Source organism: Danio rerio, chromosome 4, assembly GCF_052040795.2.
Source record: "Danio rerio strain M-AB ecotype USA chromosome 4, GRCz13ab, whole genome shotgun sequence".
In the NCBI taxonomy this organism is placed as follows: domain Eukaryota; kingdom Metazoa; phylum Chordata; class Actinopteri; order Cypriniformes; family Danionidae; genus Danio; species Danio rerio.
The window spans coordinates 55823917-55846102 of record NC_141024.2 but is presented as its reverse complement, the minus strand read 5'-3'; the positions used below and the strand labels follow the sequence as shown (position 1 = coordinate 55846102).

The 22186-nt window shown below is 39.9% G+C and overlaps 1 pseudogene across 1 annotated transcript in view; it reads left to right on the top strand.

Moving 5' to 3' along the window:
* The window catches only part of LOC103910570 (uncharacterized), a 22836-nt pseudogene extending 650 nt beyond the window's left edge, over window positions 1-22186 (top strand). Inside the window, exons 2-6 of the transcript XR_015942573.1 lie at window positions 293-442; window positions 14123-14402; window positions 14991-15746; window positions 15999-17146; window positions 20079-22186. The product of XR_015942573.1 is annotated as an uncharacterized LOC103910570, transcript variant X1 (transcript). The remainder of the gene's footprint in view (window positions 1-292; window positions 443-14122; window positions 14403-14990; window positions 15747-15998; window positions 17147-20078) is intronic.

Below are 22186 nucleotides of genomic sequence, written 5' to 3'. Positions count from 1 at the left end.
GTGACTTGAAAACAACATTAACAGTTTATTTGACTGTGAACAATGTTGTACTTTGATAGTCATTTGCTGCTAATATTTTTTCGCTATTTAGAGTTTGCAAATAATACTTTAAAGAAATTATATTATTAAGGGGAAAGTCAGAATGTGTGAATATTAAACCAACTTTACCTTTATATTGTTTCTTGCTCAGAATTACCCGATTTATTTTTTTAATGACTATATAAGAAGTTATTTTATTTCTGTTCATTTTTTTAAAACAGGACATTTTTATTGTTTTGTCCATTTTAAACAGGATAAAGTTTCCAAACGCTGAGAAAAAGTCCTGCTGAAGTGACTGATCTCCACACTGTTATAAAGATGGCGTTTATTAAAGAGGAGAGTGAAGATGTGAAGATTGAAGAAACATTCACAGTCAAACAGAAAGATCTGCAGGAACAAACAGGTTGGTTTTCATACCGATATATTTTTAATATTAAGAATGCTAAATAATATCCATATTGCAGCCCTTGTAATATGATTTCGCTATTTAGAGTTTGCAAATAATACTGTTATGAAATTATATTATTAAGGAGAAAGTCTGAATTTGCGAATATAAAACAAACTTTACCTCTATGCCCTGAGTGTGCTGATAGAGGTAAAGTTGGTTTTATATTTGGGTATTCAAACATTCCCCCTAATAATATAATTTCATAAAAGTATTATTTGCAAACTCTAAATAGCGAAATCATATTAGTAGCCACTAGCCGCATTTCCACTATCAGGCCAGTGCGAGCCAGGGCTTATATCGGGCCAGGCCGGGCCAATCGCCCGGGAGGTTGAGCAGTGAGGCCGAAATCATGTCGCGTTTCTACTGTGGGGCTAGTAGCTCGCAGCGCGTCACGCAAACCCCGCCCCCAGAACATCCCCCGAATCGAACGTCACTTAAACCGCCCACTTCAGCGAGAATCATGCAGATAAAGCACACCATCACATCATCACGAAACTATTAAAATTAGGACAACCAAAACAAACAAATGACACGTTACTGTACAGCAGTACAACGCATGTCTATACGCACATGCCTGTGTGTTTCCATTCATCATATTCATTTACTCGCCGACCGACTGGCATCGAAATCCAGTGGTCTTGCCACCAACGGAGGGACCCGGAGCGCAGGGAGCGCACACATCCATGATATAACACCACATATATAAAATTCTCCGTTAATAACTCGATATAAAATGTTTTTTATAACATCCTCTAGACTGAATCTGTCCAACATTCATCCCAAATGCTCCTGAGAGAACTGAAACATGATTATTTTACCCCTATAGGCTTTATGACACTTAATAGGTGATTCCCTTTATTTAAAGATGTTGCTTATTATATCTTAAGTAAAGGAAAGTGTTCAGTGTTTCAGCACATAAGAGCAGCACGTAATAAAATATAGCCTAGGCTATATTTCGTTGCGCTCAGCAGCTATGCACTAATAAAGCTCTTTATGTATTTAAAATGTCCTTTTTTAATTTTACCACGTCATATAAAAACATACACACTTGTTTGAGGAGACAGAACACATTTTGAACTTGCAGTTTTCCCCGTCAAAAAAGTGCTGCGCAGCTGCAGACAGAAAAAAAGGTCGCCTAGTTTCTGCGTTCACTCACCCCGAAAATGCTCCGTTTGCATGATTTGATTAATTTCATCGTATCCAAATACTTTATAAATAATATTTAAAACATTTTCCGGTGTTTATTTATTTTTATTTTTTAGAAAATATCTAAAATCTTTTTTTCAAATAGGCTTTTGAAAAATGAAAGTTTAATATAAGTTTGAAACAGTTTGATATAGTACCTAATTGTTATAGCTATAGCTTTTGTTAGTTTTATATTAGTTTATTTATTTAATGTGATTTTATTATAGGCCTATCTAATATTTGTAATTCTTTAAATTATTTCAATATAGGGCTATTTTATCTAGATATTACACAATTGTTTTGAGCCTACAAAAGTGGACATGAAATTTGTAAAGTTTAATGTCCTACTGTTGTATTCATATAGTGTATTATCTCCAAAATAAATTAAAACAATAAAAATAAAAGAAAAAAGCCGCTCGCGGCATCAACAGAGCTATGAATGGAGCGCTCTTTTTTCGGTCTCACACACATACACAGGCATCTAAACGCGCAAAAACACACACAGTATTAAACTTGACAAAACCTCTTGAAAACCTTTACTGTCTGCTGTGTCTTTAATATGGTGTAAAGATTATTATGCGTTATTGAAACATCAAAGATGCAGCAAAGAAAGATCATTGTATGCAACAACCTTACATTTAAAAGAGAAACTTAAGGGCGATCATATGCAAAAAAGACCCCAGCCTATAATTTGTTCCAGATGTTTTCTTGACCTTATTTATTTATTTGTTTGGCGCATGTACTCGAGTGCGATCGGAAAACTGTGCCCGCCTCTCCTTTCACTCCGCCCCGAAGCCCCAGCTGGCCCTCCTTGGCCCAAGGTATTCGGCGGGCCGAAAAAGGCTGGCTGTTGGCCCCGAGAAAGCCCCGCTTTGGCCCGATTAGGCCCCGGAAGTGACAGTGGAAACGCCACTGGCCTTGGCTCGCCCTGGCTCGCTCGCTTTAGGCGCGATAGTGGAAACGCGGCTACTGACTATCAAAGTACAATATTGTTCACAGTCAAATAAACTGTTAATGTTGTTTTCAAGTCATACTTGAATGCTAATTGTAATTGAATATTCAAAGTAACATGGTAAACAATACAGACTTCTAAATAAATGAATGTGTGAATATAAAACCAACTTTACCTGTATAATGTGCTGCCTAGTTCTCCTAATCCACATAAGCTCTCATTGAAAGACAGGAATGAGTTTCTTTCTTGTTACTTGTTCTCATTTATTTTGTCATTATTTTCTGTATTATTAGTCTCCAATTTTCACTACCTTCTTAAGGATATTGATTCTCTTCTTCTACTGTTTGTAAAGAGTCCATGAGCACTGGCGCTATATAAAATAAATAATAACAATCAATTTAAAAAGTTTAACTGAGCTGACGATATTTGACCTAAAGTATTCTCATAGAAGATATCTGCTATTACAGTGATAGTGTTGGCTTAGTACTTTCCATTTGCATATGTCACGTTGATCACAATTCCCTTTTTTATCAACTTCTTTAGGGGTTTAATCTTGTTTTTGTAGTTGTTACTAGTTCTCACAGATAGTAACTGAGTTAGAATTACATCATTATTATAATAACTAATTACCAGGGCTATTGTGTTTAAAAAGGGTTTCTGCAGGGTCTTAAAATGTCTTAAATTCCAAAATCTAACTTTTAGGCCTTAAAAAGTCTTAAATTTACTGAAATATTGTTTTGTAGGTCTTAAATCTTTTTAAACAAGTCTTAAGTTTCCTTTGTTGATGTTTTGTTACCCAATCTGGTCAAAACCCATACAATTCCACCAACAATCCATCTCAATAAAACTTTTAACTTTTTATTCAAAAAGGACATTTTAACTCTGTTTATCATAATGATAAGGACTGCTGAGGACATCGACCTGGACAGATTGTTGTGCATAGATTTAGTTTATTATAGTTTTTAAAACTTTTAAAACATTTGTTCACTTGTTTTTTTTTATTTTAAAGAAAGTTTATTTTGGAAAAAAAATGTGTGGATCCAAGTAGAGCTCTCGTGTTTTTACACAATATTTAAGATCTTTTACTAAGAAATATCTAAAATATTTTAATATTATTATTATTATTGATTTATTTTTGTATTATTAAATATTGAATATAAAATATTTTTTGATAGGACAAATAAAAAAACTTTTTCTTCTGGGCCATTTGAAAAATTCCTTAATCTAAAATTTCATTCATAATGGTCTTAAAAATGTCTTTAAAAGTCTTAAATTTAACTTAAATTTATCTGTAGAAACCCTGATTTAAAGTATGTCAGAAAACGTGGATGACTCTAACTTTAAATATGCTGAATGAAATAGACACTAAAATAATTAATTATTATAAAACATTGTACAGTATTCTTAACTATATAATGTTGCTGTGGGACGATGTGAGACAAAACAAATTAAAGTGAAACAATAACGTTTAGCATTGCACTGACTACAACTGGCCAACAAACTAGTCTAAAAAAGACTTTTGGTGCTTAAGAAATGGATTACAGCATGCTGATGATATGCAAACATTTGAGTGTAGAGCTCGTCTGTATTGATCATATTCTTCACGTACCAGCACGTGCCGCCATTGTAATCTTTTTGCTTTTTAAAGAATACATTTTTAGATCCTTAAAACAGTGTAATGCTGCTTGTCTTTGATCTTGTGGGGAAAACCGGAGCACCCAGAGAAAACCCACGCCAGCTCGGGGAGAACATGCAAACTCCACACAGAAATGCCAACTGACCCAGCCGAGGCTCGAACCAGCAACCTTCTTGCTGTGAGGCGGCAGCACCACCTACTGTGCCTTCTTGTCGCCCGACAACACTGATTTATTTGCATATTTATTATGCGATATTCCAGTTTTGCAAAGAAATTTAAATGTCATTTTTGGAATGAAACATAGCTGTAAGGCTTGGAGCTTACACTGCGATTCTGAACAAATAGTCGGGAAACAGATAGCAGTTGAAGGATGGTGTGTTTAAATCCATTATTTATCTGACTCCATCAAAGTTGTTATCATCATTGATAAAGAGAAAGAATCTCAAAGCTTAAAGCAGATAAAGTTGTTTATTAAGTTACATGTTTGAATATACAGACAGTAGAATGAAACAAACTAACATACTGTATAAAGAAATTAGCTGTAACATATGCACTGCTGAGCAACAAAAACAGTGAAATGAGGGAGATGCAGAGTAAAAGCCATTCTCCCAGATCAACACTTACCGTTCCTTATTATACCCTGAGCAAAGCATTCCCAGGGTAAAAAAAATATGTAATTAAATGCAATTAAAATACACTAAAATACCCGCAAATAAATTTTTAGTGCAGTTTTTTTTTTGTGTGTAAAATAAAAGTTTGATGGTTTTACACTATAAATATACTAATTAAAAGTATGTTTATACTTCAGTAGGACTTTAGTACACTTGACAAAAGTATATACTAAATACCAGTAATACTTAAATAATTTTTATTAGTGTGTTTTTTAAAAGTGTGCTTTAAATGCTTTAAACATTAGTTGATTTTTAGTACACTGTTTACATACTAATCCTAAGTTTAAAATAAGTTAAAATATAGAAAATCTATTAGTAATGTATTGTAGAAGTACATTTTCCCAAAATACTTTTAATACTATAATTTTATAGTATATAATTCAATTTTATAATTTGTATATTCTTTTAATATATTACTATTATACTTTAAATTAGTCATAAATATATTTAAATGTTTAAAAGTAGGGTTCAAGTGTATTTCTAGTTGTAACTAAATATATATATTTTTAAATACAGATATAGTATGTTAAAAGCCCATTTTAGTTCAATTTCAGGGTGTCTCAAAATAGCACAGTTGAGTGCACTTAGATGGTATTAAGTTTATCTTAACATATACTTAATACTATATTTTAGTACATTAGGTACAAAATTAGTGTGCAAAAATAGAGCACTTATAGTGCATTACTGAAAAGTGTACTAAGTATACTTAAATAAATTGCCTACATTTCAGTCACACAAAGAACAAAGTCACGTACAAGAATGTCTTGTCCTTCTTTAATTAATAACTAGCTACAATTCACAGACCTTCGACAGGGACATGTACTGTAACTAGATTAATGGGATTATTACTCTCCTAAAAACTGTTTTAGTACTGCTTGCATTCTTATTATTCAACTATTTTATTGATTTTTTTTAAAAGTCTTCAATTTTTCTACAACACACATATTGAACAACAAATTAACATGGTGCATAGCTACACACATACTCAAACCCCATATAGAAAAAGGGAGAAAAATAAAAATAAATTAATAAAAATAGATCAAATAAATTAGGAAATTAGGATAAACTCTCACCAAGGATGTAATAACCTCTGAGCATTCAATGTAGGAGAGGAAAGGCTGCCAAACCTCTAAAACCTTTTTGTAGAGTCTCGGATGATGTACTTAAGGTGCTCGAGTTTAAGATGTGATAACAATTCTAATATCCAATGTTTGTGGGATGGTGGGTTTGTTTTTTCCATCTTAGGAGAATCAGGCGTCTGGCCAATAAAGAAGAAAAGGCAATGATCTCTATTACATATAGATGAAAATGATCTAAAAATATTGGCCCAAAATTTATGTAATCTAGGGCATCGCCAGAACATCAGATCTGCTGGCTCCAAACCACATCTGGGGCAAGATGAATCTGACCCTGGATACATTTTTGCCAGCTTGCTCCTAGATAGGTGAAGCCTAAGAAGCACCTTAAACTGAAGAAGACCATGTCTAATAAATGCAGGGGATGAGTGTACCAGTTCTATGGCATATTGCCAGGCTGTATCTGATATTTCTAGTCCCAGTCTGTCTTCCCATTTTTGTTTTATACAATTTAGGCAAGGGGAGGCAGTTCTTTAGACCACTTCATACAACATGGACATCATACTCCTTTGATATGAGTCCATATTTACCAATTCATCTATCCAACATGCTTATGGTTGGTTCAGTGAAGGAGAGAAGTGTTTTTTTTTCGAAACTATGGACTTGAAAGTACCTGAACAAATTGTCTCCAAAACAAGAGCTTCATCAAATACCTTGCACAACAGTGGTGGTAGCTTGGCAGTAAACTTCTTATAAAACTCGGCCGGAAGCCATCAGGGCCTGGTGCTTTTCCGGTTTTCAATTTTTTTAATTGCATTTTCAATTTCAGAAGGTGTTATATTTCATTCTAATGCCAACTGATCTGAATCACAAAGGTATGGTAATTCTAAATAATTAAAGCTCTCAATACGTCCAATTTCGTTTACCTCAGAGATGCAAAGGGTTTTATAAAAGTGTTTAAATTGATCATTAATTCCCTTTTAATCAGTAATAATACTGCCGTCTTCCTTACTAACTGCTGCTATAAAACCAGCTGCTGAGGATTGTTTCAGTTGGTAACACAATAACCTGGCAGCTCGTTCACCATGTTCATAATGAATCTAGCGTGATCTTATGTGGAGATCCTCTGCATTTTCACTTGTCAGGGAGTCTTATTGCGCTTGCAGAAGGAGTCTTTTCTAATGGAGCTCTTCGGAAGGTGATGTTGAGTGTAGCTGATCAATTGTATTATTTAGTTAGCCGTTTTGACATTCTTTTATTTGCGCTAGCTTAATATTAAATAATCTGTGCTTTTATAAATGCTTTCAGAGTATACCATAGGATGCTCAAACTTATCTCTGGGGATTCGTTTATCTCAAGGAAGAAATAAATTTAAGCATCAATAACTTTTACAAAATCGTCGTCTGCCAAGAGTCTTGAGTTAAACCGCCATGTATGTTGGAGGATTCCATTGCCTGAAAACATAGCTTTAGAGAGACTGGACAATGGTCCGAAATAACAATACTACCATACTCTACTGCTGACATTAATGCCCCATTCACATGGGGCTTCAGCGTCAACGCTTGACAGAGGGCGTGTCTGAAGTTGGGGCTGACGTGATCGTCCTAGCAGCGTTAGCCAATGAATTTAGTCAGCAATAGGCCACAGTCTGAGCTGATGTATTTGCATACAGCGATCTGTTGGCTGATGCTTCCATCGCCGCTTGAAAAGTTGATCAAGTCCCAACTTTTGCAGCGAACAATGCCTCTGAATCAGCGTCGACGAATCCACAATGCAGTTTGGCAACGCCTGACGTCACCCATTCAAAGTGAACGGGAAGCGTTGACTCTGATGCCCCTTGTGAATGGGGCGTAAGGGAAGTAACTGCTTGTCCAGGAGAAAATGGTCAATCCTGGAATAGGTTTGATGCACAGGTGAATAAAATTCAGGAGGTTCGCCTCCTAAAATTAAATTGTGTGTGTCAAGACTAGGCAAAATTGAAAATCAATCACTGAAAATTTGTACATTGTCCCAATTAGGAGCATACACATAGGCCAGGACCACAGACATGTTAAAAGTTTGGATTATTATGTATCTGCCATTTTTATCCAGCACATTTGACTCAATGACAAACTGTACGTTCTTATGTATGAGTACAGCAACGACCCTACTTTTGCTATTGAAGTTTGAATAATATATTTGTGTATAGCCTCCTCTAAGTTTAGAATAGGCATTTTTCAACGGATGTGTCTCCTGCAAATATACAATATCGGATTTGAACTGATTTTAATTGTTTCGTTTCACTGGGTGATTTAGCCTCCGCACAGATACCTCCGCACAGATACCTCCCCAAAGGTATCTGTGGGTTTTGTATGTAGGGGGATGTGTGAGGGAGAGAGAGGAAAGAAAAAAAAGGAAAAAAAAAGGTGTGATCGCACATACACTTTTATAAACACGAAACAACACAAGATTGAAACCTTGGTGTAAACTTACACACACTTCCACCTACTTACACTCTTAGCTAGCTGACCATGTGGGACCTCACGTATAAAACAAAACCATTTGAACAGCGCTTGATGTTTTACGACAAAACGACCTCATTACTGACAAAATATACTTGGGAACTAGAAATAACAACAACCAACATGTGCTATAGTGGTTATTTAAAAGTTAACCGGAGAGCGACATTAACATTTGTATTGTCATTCACAGCCCAGTGTACTGTTGTCTTTATTTTAGTGGCTTTCTTCAAAATATCCTCTTTTTCGGAAAAGTAGTGGCATTTAATCACGAAGGCGCTTGGCGGTTCCTTGTCATCCACTGTTTTGCTGCATAGAGTGTGGTGTGCCTGGTCCAGAAAAGGAGTCTTCTCGAGGTTTAGTGTATCTTTTAGAAGTATCTTGCATGATTATATGCTGTCATGGCTATAATATATATATATATATATATATATTATTATGCTATAATATATATATTATTATGCTATAATAAAGGCCAATGAAGAAAAAATGGCCATGAATATCAAATCACTTTTATTGTCACATCATCAGCAGCACGTGTGCTATGATGAGGGAAAAGCTTAGGTGCTGGCTCTACACAGTACAAAATACAGACAGTGCAAATATAACGACTGTGCAAAATACAGATAGTACAAAATAATTTGGCAGCATTATAATTGTTGACAGCGATATGTATAATGAATATGTGTACCCATAGTTGTAGGCAGTATTGTTTTAGGTATGTATTGGTTAAAGTGCAGTGCATGCTACACATTAGGGCTGTGACGATACACGATATAAAATCGAAATCGCGACACTCAGATCTACGATCCTGTGTCGCGGTGTGATAAGGGAGAATTGCGACACACCCCGTACCTTTCCAATAACGTCACGCGTGCCTGCAAAAGTTGAGCTAGTTGAAGAAGAACGTGAGGAAACACTTTTTTTTCCGCTCGACATTATGAGCACTGCTCCGTTTAAGCCCTCGCAATTAGCGTTTAACCGGGAGAGCTCGCACAGAGCTCTTAGTAAGGGACTGTCTGAATGTGTCAGGAATATCAAAAACAAAACCAACTTAACCCCTCTTGACAACAGACAACGGCAGAAACATTGCCAGTGCTGTCAAAGCATTGTTGTTAATGTGGCTGCGCAGAGAGGGATGGGCGTTCACCAGATGCCCCGACTACTCTGCAGAGGAAACTTGTCTGTAACCATGCTGTGCGCTTTCTGTTTGAACCTTTGAGAGTTAACGTTACGTGCTGACTGACAGCGCGATGCATGAGGCCAGGAAACAGGACGAAGCTTTCAGTTAAGATGAACACAGTTTCTATAGTTATACTTTATTTAGAGATAAAGGTATATGACTGTATATAATCACTTTATCTTGCTGGAGGTTATAGCCGTTTCGCTTTACTTCAGGACGCATAATGCTGCTCTGAAGGTCTAATAGCTGTTTTAAGTTATCCAGAGCTGTATGAATGTACAAATCCTGTATATCACAATATTAATAAATATTACAATTGTAACAACACAGACAGCAACACTTATGCACAATCGATACCCAGCTGATTCAGTCATTTCATAAGAGGACCGCGCTTCTTCTCTTCTTTTTTCCTTGTCAACATAAAGGCAGTGAGATGCGCCTTGTTTTTGGCTTATAAAGCATGTATGCACATTAATGCAATATCATATATTTAAACAACAAAACTGTTTACAAAAAGTCTACATAATCGCGCGTTGTTGTTGTCTTTTCATCACGCAGCACGCGTACTTGACCCGCGAGGGAGAGAGAGGAAACCATCAGGACATATTCTTTAAAATAATGATTTCTATTAAAATGTAAAAAGGTTTTGTGATTATAATAATAACAGCGGGGCATTAAATAAATGCATATTTTCTGTGGAGCGGGCAATTTGAGGAAGTCTGCGATTTTTATTTGACGGAAGAAAAAACATGATTGGAAAAAAAGCCTATGCCGGTTATTAAAAAGAATCAGTCAGTATTTTCGTTTTGTAATATAAATTAATTATTTAAATGAAAATAATTTAGGGCAGTCCTATTTATTTTATTTAGATTATTCTGCTCTTCTGTGCTAAACACTGGAGGTGCGTGAAGATGCTCTGTTGTTCTGTTCTGTTATTAATATGCTAACATATAAAAATAAATCAGTATTTTAAAATGCAATATTTAATGTGTCGGACACAAAATTGACACGTCAATTTGTTTAATATAAAATTAATAGTAATCTGACCAGTTAACCGTTAATAACCGATTAATGAGCGGAGGTTGTCTGTTAGCAACATTAACCGAAATGAGTATCCCTAGTAGCCATTTAATTTACTTTTTCTATGTAAGAGAACTTGATTGAAAAATAATTTTTAACATGCTTGAACCATCTACACAATGGAGTTTAGTTCTGTTTGGTTTTTCAAAAGTATTGTGTTACAAAGAAAACAAAAATTATATAATTTTATTTAATAAAAATAGTTTTAAAAATCTTTTTACCCCACCCCACACGAAAAAAAAAATTGTGATACGAATCGAATCGTGGGTCAAAAATCGTGATACGAATCTAATCGTGGGTTTGGTGTATCGTTACAGCCCTACTACATATACATGGTGTGCAGTGAGGGGTATTAAGTGTTCATCAGCCTGATAGTCTGAGGGAAGAAGCTTTCCTTTAGTCGGCTGGTGCGCGACCGGATGCTGCAGAACCATTTGCCTAAGGGTAGCAGAGAGAAAAGTCTATGGCTTGGGTGGCTGGAGTCGCTTATAATTCACTTGGCTTTCCTCATGCACCGCCTGGTGATGCCGTGATGGGAGGGAAGCTCACCTCCTACTAGGCGTCCAGCAGTTCATACAATCCTATGTAGGCCTTTAAGATTGCTGCTGGTGCTATTTACATACCAGGTGGTGATACAGCCACACAGGATGCTCTCCACAGTGCAGGTGTAGAATGAGCGGAGGATGTGAGGGCTTATTCCAAACCTCCTGAGACGCCTGAGGAAGAAGAGGCGTTGTTGTGCCTTCCTTAGCACTGCGTCTGTGTGAGCAGTCCATGTCAAATCCTCAGCAATGTGTACTCCAAGAAACTTGAAAGCGCTGACTCTCTCCACTGGTGTCCCGTTGATGGTGATGGGGGTGTGTTCTCTCTTCTCCCAGCTCCTTGGTTTTGCTGATGTTAAGTGAGAGGTGGTTTTCCTCACACCACTGCGTCAGAGTGTAAACCTCCTCTCTGTAGGCCATCTCATCATTATCTGTGATTAGGCCCACCACTGTCATCAGCAAATTTAACGATGACGTTGGAGCTGTGTTTGGCTGTACAGTCGCGTGTGTACAGGGAGTACAGGAGTGGACTGAGAACACAGCTCTGTGGATCATCAGTGTGGATCAGGTCATGTTGTTCATTCTGACCACCTGGCGTCTGCTTGACAGGAAGTCCAGGATCTAGATGCACATAGAGCTGTGTAGACCCAGAGCTTGGAGCTTCACCACTAGTTTGGCAGGCACTATAGTGTTGAATACTGAGCTGTAGTCCACAAACAGCATTCTCACATATGTGTTTTTGTTTTCCAGGTGAGACAGAGCAGTGTGCAAGGTGAAAGCAATTGCAACATCAGTGGAGCGATTATTCCTGTAAGCAAATTGCAGAGGGTCAGTGTGAGCAGGCAGTACAGAGCAGATGTACTTTTTAAACAGCTTCTCAAAGCACTTGCTGAAGATGGGTGTCAGAGCAACTGGACGCCAGTCATTTAAGCATGTGGTTTTAGATTATTTCAGTATGGGCACAATAGTAGCTGTCTTAAAGCATGTGGGAACCACAGACCGAGAGAGCGAGAGGTTAACGATGTCCGTGAAAACCCCCGCTAGCTGGTGTGTGCATGCTTTAAGTACACGTCCAGGGATGCCATCTGGGCCGTAGCTTTCCGGATGTTCCGGAAAGATCTCGTTACGTCTGCTACAGAAACAGAGTGTGCTGGCGGTTTTGGTATCGGCCGCGGGAGCGCACAGTGTGTAGGTGCTGTCCTGGGCTTTAAAGCAGGTGTAGAACAAGTTGAGCTCGTCCAGGAGAGATGCAGAAATGTTTACAGTGGCGGGTTTGTTACTTTTAAAGTTTATGATGTAATTAAGTCCCTGCCACATACTCCTCCCCTCTACCTTGTACCTCTGTATTGATGTTTTGCTGCTTTGATAGTTTACCTGAGGTTGTAGTTTGCTTGTTTTTGTTCCTCAGCATTTCTGGATTTATAGGCAGAGGTTCACACTGATAGGGCTGTTCGAACTTTGCCATCAATCCATGGTTTTGGGTTGGGGTAGATACGAACAGTTTTTGTTGGGACCATGTCTTCTATACACTTTCTGATGAAGCATGTAACGGTGTTATGAGTAAACTTTAATGTCGTCATCAGAAGCTGCCCGGAACATCTCCCAGTCCACATGATCAAAACATTCTTGAAGTATGGAATCCGATTGGTTCGTCCAGCTTTGAAACGTCTTGAGGGTGGGTGGTTCCCGTTTCAGTTTCTGTCTGTAAGCAGGCAAGAGCAGAACAAAAGAGTCATCTGATTTGCTTAGCAGTGGGCGGGGGAGGGATTTGTTGGCTTCCCGGAACGGAGAATAGCAGTGGTCCAAAATTCGGTCACCATGCATGTTTGTGGTGATATGGTGATAGTATTTTGGAGTGATTTTCCTGAGATTGGCATTGTTAAAGTCCCCTGTAACAATAAATGCTGCCCCTGGGTGTGTGGTTTCCTGCTCGCTTATGCTCCCATTCAGTTCCCTAAGCGCCTGCTCTGTGTTGGCTTGAGGGTGGATGCAAACATCTGTAATTATAACAGCTGTGACCTCTCTTGGTGGCCAGTGTGGTTGGCACCGAAGCATAAGGTATTCCAGATCAAGAGAACAAAATGATCTAACTGGATGTATCTAACTGGACCCCCTCGTTCGAGTTGCAACATAAAAGAGCTTAGACAACAAAAAAATTATATATGCAACTTATTTAATATACACAACTAATAAAACAACAAATCAAGAAACAAACAAATGTCTAGGGGAAAATGAAGAAAATAACTAACTTTAACTACACATATAAATAATGCCAAACAAAACCATAAGGTTGCCAAAATAAAGAGATGGTCTTGATGCGAGGACGGCCAGTAGCCACACTATCCTACAGAAGCTAGCTCACTCTCGCATTTATATGCTTTGAACCAATTGGGGAGCTACCATGGCACCTTAACAGGATCTGCCACATCCAAACTGGAATACCAGGGTCGTCACACCATTTACACCTTTCAAATCTGTGTCTTATCAATGTGACCAAAATTACTTTTATGATCAATTATGTAAGAAACTCTGAAAACTAGACTGACAGCGTTTCAATTTACAATGACTTATATGTTAGGCGACTATGACACAATTTACATTGTAAAAGCTGTAGATAAATAAAGATGAATTTAATCTGCTTAAATGTGTACATGTTAATGACTGAACAAAATATGATCCGATTTTATTTTACATTTAACATGCATCAAAATAAGTGTGTGTAGCCAATGTTTCCAGTGTCTTTTTACTTTTCAGCTTTTGATGAGAGATTTTTAGACTTGATGAAAACTAATCTTTTATTTATTTATTTCAGACCTAATTGAAGAGAATGAGAGGAAAGAGGAGGAACATTATGTCAAAATTGAGGAAAAAACTCATTTACAGACTGATGGTATTTTGAAAAGGAGAGACAAGAATTGTTTCACCTGCACTCAGTGTGGAAAGATTTTGGCAAGCAAAAGCAAACTTAAGATTCACATGATAATCCACACTGGAGAGAAACCATTCACGTGCACTCAGTGTGGGAAGAGTTTCCGCCAAGCATCATCACTTAATAAACACATGAGGATCCACACTGGAGAGAAACCATTCACATGCACTCAGTGTGGAATAAGTTTTAACTGCTCATCATACCTTAAACAACACATGAGGATCCACACAGGAGAGAAACCATTCACTTGCACTCAGTGTGGGAGGAGTTTCAACCGCTCATCACACCTTAATCACCACATGAGGATCCACACTGGAGAGAAACCATTTACTTGCACTCAGTGTGGGAAGAGTTTTAACCGCTCATCAAACCTTGATCAACACATAAGGATCCACACTGGAGAGAAACCAATAACGTGCACTCTATGTGGGAAGAGTTTTCGCCAATCATCATCCCTTTCTAAACACATGAGGACCCACACTGGAGAGAAACCATTTACTTGCACTCAGTGTGGGAAGAGTTTCAGCCAATCATCAAACTTTAATCTACACATGAGGATCCACACTGGAGAGAAACCATTTACGTGCACTCAGTGTGGGAAGAGTTTCCGCCAAGCATCATCACTTAATAAACACATGAGGACCCACACTGGAGAGAAACCATTTACTTGCACTCAGTGTGGGAAGAGTTTCAACCGCTCATCACACCTTAATCAACACATAAGGATCCACACTGGAGAGAAACCAATAACGTGCACTCAGTGTGGGAAGAGTTTTCGCCAATCATCATCCCTTTATAGACACATGAGGATCCACACTGGAGAGAAACCATTCACATGCACTCAGTGTGGGAAGAGTTTCAGCCAATCATCAAACTTTAATCTACACATGAGGATCCACACTGGAGAGAAACCAATAACGTGCACTCAGTGTGGGAAGAGTTTTCACCAATCATCATCCCTTTATAAACACATGAGGATCCACACTGGAGAGAAACCATTCACATGCACTCAGTGTGGGAAGAGTTTCAGCCGATTATCACACCTTAATCGACACATGATGATCCACACTGGAGAGAAACCATTCACATGCACTCAGTGTGGGAAGAGTTTCAGCCGATTATCACACCTTATTCGACACATGATGATCCACACTGGAGAGAAACCATTCACATGCTCTCAGTGTAGAAAGAGTTTCAGCAACTTATCATCGCTTTACAGACACATGAGGATCCACACTGGAGAAAAACCATTCACATGCACTCAGTGTGGGAAAAGTTTTCGCCAATCATCAAATCTTAATCTACACATGATGATCCACACTGAAGAGAAACCATTCAAATGCACTCAGTGTGGGAAGAGTTTCAGCCAATCATCACACCTTAATCAACACATCATGATCCACACTGGAGAGAAACCATTCAAATGCACTCAGTGTGGGAAGAGTTTCATCCAATCATCATCCCTTAATCAACACATGATGATCCACACTGGAGAGAAACCATTCACATGCCCTAAGTGTGGGAAGAGTTTCAGGAAATCATCGTCCCTTAATGAACACAGGATGATCCACACCGGAGAGAAACCATTCACATGCCCTAAGTGTGAGATGAGTTTCAGCCAATCATCATCCCTTAATAAACACATGAGGATCCACACTGGAGAGAAACCATTCACATGCACTCAGTGTGGGAAGAGTTTCAACCAAACATCATCCCTTAAAGATCACATGAGGATCCACACTGGAGAGAAACCATTTACATGCCCTAAGTGTGGGAAGAGTTTCAACCAATCATCACACCTTAATCACCACATGAGGATCCACACTGGAGAGAAACCATTTACTTGCACTCAGTGTGGAAAGAGTTTCAGCCGACCATCATCCCTTAATAAACACATGAAGATCCACACTGGTGTGAGAGCGTATATGTGCTTGAAGTGTAAGAAGACTTTTATTACAGCTGAAGATTTGAAACGGCACCAGAGAATTCACACTGGGTAAAAAAACCTACAAGTGTTCACAGTGCAGTAAGAGGTTTACTCACTCACAAACCCTGAAAACACATGAGAGGATTCACACTGGAGGTAAACCATAGACATGATCAGTGTGTACAGAGTTTCACAAATTTGGGGAAGCTTAAGACATGGGATGGTTTCCGGTATGGCATCAACAGGTGTAGCAGAATAGAAAGAGCGCTCCCATACACACTGGTATTAATCCTTTTTTTACATCATATATGATAACCTAAACCATGTTTAAATAACATGGAGGGGGACAAAAACAAAAAGGCTTGGACAAAACAACCATTGAAACCTAAAAAAAAACTAGAAATCAACAGATGAAAAATCAGAGACAGATGGGATAGCTGATAGCCTGTAAGCTAGCATTCCAGCAATACATACAGACATCAAAGTATTCCAGATGGATATTAAATTTGATTTAACCGCCTTCCAAGATTCTCTCGCAAAAGATGTGAAAATGGAACTAAGTAACTTTAAATAAGAAGTCAATCAAAAACCGGATGGCCTGATCACGGACCTAAACGCAACAGCAGAAAAGGTCAACGAAGTGAGGAAGCGAGTTGGAGAATTGGAGAACGTTGCTTAGATAAAAGAAATTCTTGGTCAAACCATACAAATTAAGACATGAAGAAAACTATTAAGAGAAACTGTTATATCTAGAAGCACGCTCCCGTAGAAATAATATTCAGATTTTTTGAATCCCGGAAGGAAGCAAAGGGAATAATATCCAAGATCCAAGTGGAAATGTTTATCAAAACGAACTGTCACTTGACGAAATAGATCTTAAAATCCGACAATGTCAACAGAGGCATCAAGAGATCTGAAAGAAAAAGGACTAATAAACAGCAAAGAAGAAACTATTATAGGAATCGTTCGAGGTTGCAGAAGTAACCCTTCGTTCCCCGAGGAGGGGAACGGAAGTGCCATAAAGTGGATGAAATCCACGAATGGGAGGATTCGGATCAGAAGCCGCTTGTCTGGAGAGTATTGAACGGGCCAATGAATGAAATTAATTGGCAGCGTAAGCTTGCGCAGGTGTGCGGCATCTGCAATTATCTCAGCATATAAGCACACCTGAAGCTAGCAAACGCCATCCTTTTAAGCTAAAGAGACTTTCAAACAGCTAAGGGACAGTCATTATGGCGACGGAGTATGGCACTTCCGTTCCCCTCCTCGGGGAACGAAGGGTTAATTCTGTAACCTCGAACGTTCCCCTTCGGTTGGGGAACTTCAGTGCCATAAAGTGGATGAAATCCACGAATGGGAGAAGTATGGAAAGCGCCATAATGACTGCACCTTACCAACGCCCCCGATGAGGAGATAGTCAAGCAAGCGTGACGCACTCACATCATGGGAGGCGCGGTCCTCCAACGTGTCCCTGGCCCTAATTTATCCTACTTCAACAGAAGTTTTACGGATTTAGATATATTTTTTAGGAAGTCGTGAGCATCTAGATAATTCTAGGAAATACAACAGTACGTTGGGAAGCGTGCAATCCCGATAGGGAGGACGCTGCGGAGGCCATCCGTTACCCAAGGGGGGGATAGATGGCAGAATTTACATATGGACTAGCCCTAAAAAGGGGGAGTACGCATAGCAAAGAGTGGTTAGCAGAGAGGGAAGACACTGGTCCGCCCAGGGGGGGAACTTAACCGTGGCGGAATAAGCATATGGGATCGCCTAGTGGGGATCACGCATAGCAGGCACCTATACCCAAAACGCGGGCTGACCAGCGGGCAGACCTACAACGTAGTGGGCCAGCAAGTGACTCCTCCGCTGAGTCAGTGCTGGGGGCCACGGAGGAATCTGCAGGGCTCACCTGACGGGGAACTTTACTGACAGATAAAAAGGCGCACGCACCTCCGTGTTAGGGAGAATGGCGCAGCAAGCGTGTTTCAACACCCTACCGAGTTGTTTCCTCAATCACCAAAGGGTTACCTAATACCCTTGAGGAAACCGGCTCCACTCGCAGATTATAAAACCTTGCAAATGTGTTGGGTGTCGCCCAGCCCGCAGCTCTACAGATGTCTGTTAGAGAGGCGCCACGTGCACGCGCCCAAGAGGATGCAACGCTCCGACACGGCTGACCTCGACTCGAATAAGCGAGTGAAATGGCATCCACAATCCAGTGGGATAATTTTTGTTCCGATCCCTTTGAGCCACTCGAATCAGTATCTCTAAGATTTCTGTCCCTGAAGACAGCTCTGCTGGTTGCGTTGGCCTCCATCAAGAGGGTCGGGGACCTGGAGGCATTTTCGGTAAGTGACTCGTGCCTGGAATTCAGGCCGGATTACTCTCACATCACCCTGAGACCCCGCCCCGGTTATGTGCCCAAGGTTCCTACCACCCCCTTTAGAGATCAGGTAGTGAACCTGCAAGCGCTGCCCCCGGAGGAGGCAGACCCAGCCCTTTCTTTACTTTGTCCAGTTCGCGCTCTGCGCATTTATGTGGACCGTACTCAGAATTTTAGATCATCTGAGCAGCTCTTTGTCTGTTATGGCGGTCGGCAGCAGGGAAGTGCCGTATCGAAACAAAGATTATCCCACTGGATTGTGGATGCCATTTCACTCGCTTATTCGAGTCGAGGTCAGCCGTGTCCCCCGGGAGTTCGTGCACACTCCACTCGGAGCGTTGCATCCTCTTGGGCGCGTGCACGCGGCGCCTCTCTAACAGACATCTGTAGAGCTGCGGGCTGGGCGACACCCAACACATTTGCAAGGTTTTACAATCTGCGAGTGGAGCCGGTTTCCTCAAGGGTATTAGGTAACCCTTTGGTGATTGAGGAGACAACTCGGTAGGGTGTTGAAACACGCTTGCTGCGCCATTCTCCCTAACACGGAGGTACGTGCGCCTTTTTTATCTGTCAGTAAAGTTCCCCGTCAGGTGAGCCCTGCAGATTCCTCCGTGGCCCCCAGCACTGACTCAGCGGAGGAGTCACTTGCTGGCCCACTACGTTGTAGGTCTGCCCGCTGGTCAGCCCGCGTTTTGGGTATAGGTGCCTGCTATGCGTGATCCCCACTAGGCGATCCCATATGCTTATTCCGCCACGGTTAAGTCCCCCCCCTGGGCGGACCCGTGTCTTCCCTCTCCGCTAACCACTCTTTTGCTATGCGTACTCCCCCTTTTTAGGGCTAGTCCATATGTAAATTCTGCCATCTATCCCCCCCTTGGGTAACGGATGGCCTCCGCAGCGTCCTCCCTATCGGGATTGCACGCTTCCCAACGTACTGTCGTATTTCCTAGAATTATCTAGATGCTCACGACTTCCCAAAAAATATATCTAAATCCGTAAAACTTCTGTTGAAGTAGGATAAATTAGGGCCAGGGACACGTTGGAGGACCGCGCCCCCCATGATGTGGGTGCGTCACGCTTGCTTGACTATCTCCTCATCGGGGGTGTTGGTAAGGTGCAGTCATTATGGCGCTTTCAATGGGCTCCCAATGCGTGGATTTTACAATCAAATCCACTTATAGTGCTGAAGTTCCCCCCGAAGGGGAACGTTCGAGGTTACTAAAGTAACCCTTCGTTCCCCGAGGAGGAACGGAAGCACTATACTCCGTCGCCATAATGTCCCTTAGCCATAATGTCCCGTCGTCCGACTGTCCCTTAGCTGTTTGAAAGTCTCTTCAGCTTAAAAGGATGGCGTCTGCTGGCTTCAGGTGTGCTCATATGCTGAGATAATTGCAGATGTCGCACACCTGCGCAAGCTTACGCTGCCAATTAATTTCATTCATTGGCCCGTTCAATACTCTCCAGACAAGCGGCTTCTGATCCGAATCCTCCCAATGCGTGGATTTTACAATCAAATCCACTTATAGTGCTTCCGTTCCCCTCCTTGGGGAACGAAGGGTTACTTTAGTAACCTCGAACGTTATTCCATCAAAATAAGAATACGCTTCATACGCGCGATCCTTCTCCTCTTTTAAGAACACATCATCCAGCTTAGCCATCAGCGTTGTCATACCTGTATCACTGTCTAAATCCTCCGCAGATATTTCCATCGCTGTCTCACGGGCTCTGCCTTCAAGCCCCAATGCAACAGCGAGGGCTTGTTTCTTTTTATCGAGTTCAGTGACCCGCGTCCAGATATTAACTTCATGTTTCCAGCACTCGTACGGTCTTGTTTCGTCAAACTTCGGCGGAACTTTATAACTGGCTGCCATCATTCAACCATCCTCTGCTACCATGTAAAGTTGAATAAACACGACGTTTATTTAGTAAGCACACTTTATTTCGTTCATTCCCTCCTCGCACACACACGAGACATCTTCAACTGAACTTTTTCCCTCATCAACCCCGCCCCTGCGCGCTTTCTCATTTGTAACCCGGATAACCTTCTTAGAGGTCAACAAAGTAGAGAGATAACAACATGTTAACACTCAGGAGGTCAGAAAGCCGTGTGTGTGTGTAGACTATCCTATCACAAAATGAGGCGAAAATTCAACACAACGGTCGGCAAAAGTTTGCTTAGTGTTCACGTTTAGTGTTTACACACAGAGAGCAGCATTTACAGATCTTTCAATATTGTAGTGATATTAACGTACTGTAAACTAAGTAACTTAGAAATCTTTTTGACTAAGGTCTGTCTTTAAACACTGAAAGAGTACAGCTGACTATACGAACTATAACTTTGCCATCTGAATGAACAAAGAAAGGGCGCTGATCGCATACACTTAATCTTGAATGATAAACTTGAATGATACTGTAGATTTTGTTAATAATTTCTATACATACAAATGAATCTGTAGACAGGATAATCACCACATGCTGAGGCTGCGTCTTTTTTAAAGGAGACGAGCAGCAAATTCGGATCTCGCCATAGATGAGAAATGCTCTCGAGTAAAAAATGTTCCAAACATTTCTGCCGCGCGTCGCATCTACGGATCCACGCGCGAGTCTAACAGTACTCGCATAGAGAGAAAATGAAAACAACCTTCACATTACGAAAGCAACACTGGCGACCCGTATCTCCAAACAATTCTTATTCTTTTCCCACAACTTTTGGCAACACGATGTGTGTTGTCTCTCTGCCGTCTGAACACTGTTTCAGGTACAGTCTAAGAAGCTAGCATGCATATTAATGATAATCATAATAGAGCGCTGATTGGTTTGAACCAAGCCATACTCATGAATGAATGCAATGCACTCAGAGAAATAATACGGGACGCCTTGGTACAAATGTCCAGTCCACACGCTGGAATACACGCTATTATGTCATGGCCGTGACGCAGCTTCAAAAATTAGTTTCAAACCGGTAGTACGAATTTGCTCGAAATAACGCAAAAACAACCAATTGTCACTTTTTTGTGAAATATATGTGTCCTAATAGTGTTTTTAGCAGTGTGGGACACATATACAACTGTCAACAGCTCAAAAAATGTGTTTTGGTGTTTCGTGACTCTAAATGGTTGAGAAGAAAAGTCCCGTTTTAGTTTCATTGTTGTGCTTTTATTTTATATATGTTTGGAGCCTGTTGATCTTTGACACGTAACCCTTAACAAAATTTTCTACAGCAACATTTTATCAACGATTAAGCCCAGATTGAGCCCAGATTGTATTTGGTGACCTTTGACACTTGTATGTCTTTTTTGTTTCCATTTCCCTTTAAAAATGTCTGTTTGTCAGTTTGCTTGTTTTTTTTGTTGCGGTTTTGTTTGTTTTGATCTAAACTGTTTTGAAAAAATAAAAAAAATTAAAGTCAGCTCATGTATCATCATCATCCTGACGCAAACTCACAGCGTTCAGCGTGTAGTTTTGCTGCTGTTAGATAAAAAATAACAGCTGGTATTCATGTTCAAACACTCTAAAAATAATTCTATAGGCCGGTCTGTCTTTATAAATAATGTCTTACATTTTACAATGAATTCTGTCCAAAATAAATTGACCTTTTTTCTCTTTTGCTAAAATAAATTCTTATTGTATTTGA